Genomic DNA, 4,156 nt, shown 5'->3' with positions numbered 1-4,156 from the left:
TCTATCAACGGCCCGAGGGTGGCGAGTGGGTCATGCTCCTCAGATTCATAGGGACCCCGACTCCATGAGATCGCTGATCCTTCAGAAGACCTCAGGAAAAATCTAAATGACCCCAGCTAGTTGATAAAATTTTCCCACAAAGCCAGGATGAAAGTCTCTGGGTTCAATGCCAGATGGTTGGTCAGTTTGATACAAGTCCCCTGCCCCTCCCCCCTAAGGAAGAGAGCAGGGTGAGCGGCCAGCTGGGAGGGGTTGTAGAACCACTGAGGGTAACTGACCTCAATACACACCAGCCCCTTGCAGAAATAGGTTCAAGGGTGGAGGTCACCAATATCGGGGTTTTCTATGGAAGGATACTCCTACCTCCCCTCTACCCCTCACACATACCCAGCTAATGACCCCCCCACTACACACAGGAGTAACTCTAATTTGTGGGGTACTTTCTATGATCCAGGCATCACACCAGGCACTCGAGATACATTTTCTCACTTAATCCTCACAACAGACCTACAAGTATTCTCTCTCATCCTCGTGGTGGAACTTGGAAGCATGGGGTAACTTGTCTATTGTCACAGCTAATTTAAGGGGTGTGGCTGGAGCTGAACCCCATATCCGTCTACCTACCTCCTGATCAGCCAGACAGAGACTGAGAGAAGGACAGGGAAACCCCTGGAGGTGTGAGGTTCCCTGCTCAGAGCCAGGGTAGGCCAGGAGTAGGGCTTCCATGTCCTTGGGCCAGGTTCCCAGCCAGGACCAATGCCACGTCCTCTCCTGCCACGTATTTCAGCAGTTTGGTAAAGGAAATGATGCATGAGTTGTTGGTAAAAATTGTCAAATCCAGTGACTCATTGGAGACCCTTTATCATTCTGGGGCTTATGCTTCAGGGCTCATAGGAAGTCTGATCTCGGTCCTCTGGCAGCAAGGCTGTTGGAAGGGGCATTTCGCTAAAACTGAGGGGGCTAGGAAGCTGAGAGTTGAATGAGGTCAACGGGGTGGGACGAAGGGGCAGGACAAATCTGAGTACCTGATGGGCCATTTATTCAGCCTTCAGCAAATATGTATCAAGGCACCGGGGTACAAGCACCCTTCCCAGATGGGACATACGCTACGATGCATGAGTGGCGTGCACGATCTGTATGTTCTAAGACGGAAAGCCACAAAGAAATGGCCACAATAATTGTAGTTGTAACAAGTACAACGACAAAAGCAAGAGTCAGCGGGGGAGGAAAAGAAGAGTGGGAAGGAGAGAATTTGGGGTGGCGGTGAGAGGGAATAAAAAGTGTTGCCAAGAAAAGCCTCGCTCTAAATAGGTGACATTCCGGCAGAGACTGAAGTCTGTATTTATTAGTAGGTGTGATGGGCAGCCCCTGAGGAGTGTTAAGTGGGGGAATGTTATTCTAATCACATCACTTCTGCTGCCATGGGGAGACAAGATTGAAGAGGGCCAAGTGTGGAGGTAGGGAGACAGCCTCAGTCTCCCGGGTCAGGAGAGCTATATGAAGGTGAGAGCAGTAGAAAGGAGAGAAGAGAGTGCCTGTTTTTGGAGACAGCCTCAGGAGGGCTTCCTGGTGGGCCGGGTATGAAGATGGGTGGGGGGGGGAGGAGTCAGGTGACGCGTGGATTTCTGAGTGGATGGATGTGGAGCCATTTTCCTGGACGGAGAAAGTCGTAAAGCACAGGGGCCCTGGGGTGGTCATCTAGGGTCTTGACGAGCCAGGGGGATGAGAGAGCTGAACACTGTGGGTCCCCCTGGTCAGGGGTGATGTAGGTGGGAAGCAGAGATGGGAATTCTTGTAAGAGTGAATCCAGCAAAGTACGTTAAATAAAGCCATGAGCGCAGTGCTAGAACGTCGTGGTGACGCAAGACATGGCAGCTGTTATTTCATTAGGACATGGCCAGGTCCCATGTCAGAGCCAGGGCAGAACAGACGAGGAAGGACAGAACTGAGGCATGCAGGACAAGGCTGCCGAGGCCTGACGAGGCCCTGTGTCCTCGTAGGGTCACCATGGGAAAAGCAGGAAGCCGTGCCAGGAGGGTGTGGGTTTCCAGTCCTGAAAAGCGCAGGCGTCAGTTGGCTCTGGGAGGTTCATGTGTCCTCCAGGCTCAAGGCAGGAGCTGGAAGCTTCTAGATCGCTCCTGACTGCATCAGCTCAAGTAGCATTTGACTATAGTGCCTCACCCAGCTCCTGATGCCCTCAGGCACGTGACCTCTTCATTAGCAAGCTCCCCTCAGCTCCCCTCAGCTGTGCTTATTCTCCTTTCCCTGGAGGAGGGGTTCCCGTCAGCCCAGGTGGCTTCTGCCAGTGTCCATCCCTTTCACCCCCTAGCCTCCCCATGTTGTCCAGTTGGTCCAGTCCACGTAGACACGTCATGAGAACACAACCTTGGGACATGATAAGCAAATGAGAACTGGGGAGCAAATGTTTTTCTGTGATCCCAATTCTTCTGTACCAAAATACATACACTCAACTTTAAAATGTTTGCTTTTTAAAACTTATTGGAAAGGGACCTCGATCTGAAATCCTAACTCTCAAATTCGATTTCCACTGACTTGAAACAGGTGTCTGACCTGAGTTCGCGAGCTGGTGGAGTCAGACAGTATCGGGAAGAACACTGATTATTAGTAATCAGTAGTGCCTGTCTTCTTGTCAGAAAATGGGGATAATACCTTTACACATTTCATAGGATGTCAGCTGCAATTATTGACAGCTAATGTTATTAAAAGAAAAGAAGTCAAGATTTCCCGGCAGGTGCTTTTGAGCTGCAGAGTATTTATCCCTTTTCGTATACACACAGACACGCGTGTGCGCGCGCACACTGTTGCCCTTCTCATGAGCCCACAAACGTTTCCACAAGCTTAACTGGCAACGCTAATGAAAATGGCTTTCAGTGGCCATGATACTGCAGAAACAAAGGCCAATGTTGCAAGCTTGAAATCACGTGTTCCTGATTTTAAAAGCTCCCCGCTTATCACCTTCCCTTTTAAGTCTTGCCATGGAGGGCATATCAAGATTCGAAACGATGTCAAGGTGAGGCCATTGGGAAATGCAATGTGTGGCTTCTGTTTCACCTTTGGGACCTTCCCAGGCCTGCCGAGCTCCCAAGAGGAAGGTGGGAAAGTACAGACCGTCCCTGTCACAGCGCATCCGTCACAGGAAAGGAAGTCCAGCCTGCGCCTGGGTCCACTGCTCCACTCTTCCCTGCTTCCCTGGCACACCTTGAAGTCTCCCCACCTTTAAAGGCCGGGGAGCCAGGCTGAGCAGAGGGTTGGTGTCCTGCTCTACGGTGAGGGACATCGGGAGAGTCAAGATCCCCCACGTAGGGCAACATCTGGAACCTTCCAGAAGGTTCTGCACATCCTCCATGCACACCAGTTCCCCAAGTAAAGACTTGCATGTTAGAGGCACTTTGGTCAACAGGGTGAGCCTGAAAGAGGTTGCACAAAGCCACACCTGGGGCTGGGGACATATTCCTAATGTCCTTAGAGTGGCATGTCTCATCCTTTCCCATCCATGTACCCTAAATGGCAAAATAGGACAAGTAAGTCCCCATTTGGGGCCCACGGGCACAGCAGTGATGCGTCACAAGCATCGAAATATGTCGTTTTATCACAAAACACCTGAGTGATCATAAAAATGTGTGCAAACTTTGTACTCTATTCTACCCTATAGGTTTGTTTTAATACACGAGTCATGGTTTATATGCTATCAAACTAGTTAGCTCTGTGACTACACCTCCTCCAGTCCTTAAATAAAATCAAGGCTCTGGGACGATGCTCAGTGTTTGTCCTAAGGCTTGGTGTGCCCTGATGTCCCCACCATGTACTTGTGGAGCCCCGGCCCTGAGCCCTATCTGGTAGTGAGTCCTGTTCCACATGATGCTGGGCTGCTTGCAAAATTGTTTCCACGCTGTCCCACTGGCCTCCCAGCCTCCTAGCTACGCCATCTTGTTTGGCCTGTCAGTCTTTCTCCATCTCCTTGTTGTCCGAGTTCTCCTATGTGGGCGCTTCTATATCAAGTATTTCCCCAGCACCCATTGTTTAATCTGTTAGAAACTGAGGTCATTGCCTTCCTGCCTCTTTTTCCTTCTCATTTCTCCAAAACTGTTCAAATCTTGCAGACTTTCCTGCCAGTCTCCCAGCTTTGTTTGCTGTT

This window comes from Hipposideros armiger, unplaced genomic scaffold, assembly GCF_001890085.2.
Source record: "Hipposideros armiger isolate ML-2016 unplaced genomic scaffold, ASM189008v1 scaffold_86, whole genome shotgun sequence".
In the NCBI taxonomy this organism is placed as follows: domain Eukaryota; kingdom Metazoa; phylum Chordata; class Mammalia; order Chiroptera; family Hipposideridae; genus Hipposideros; species Hipposideros armiger.
The sequence above is the reverse complement of the archived record's forward strand: the minus strand, read 5'-3'. Positions refer to the sequence as shown.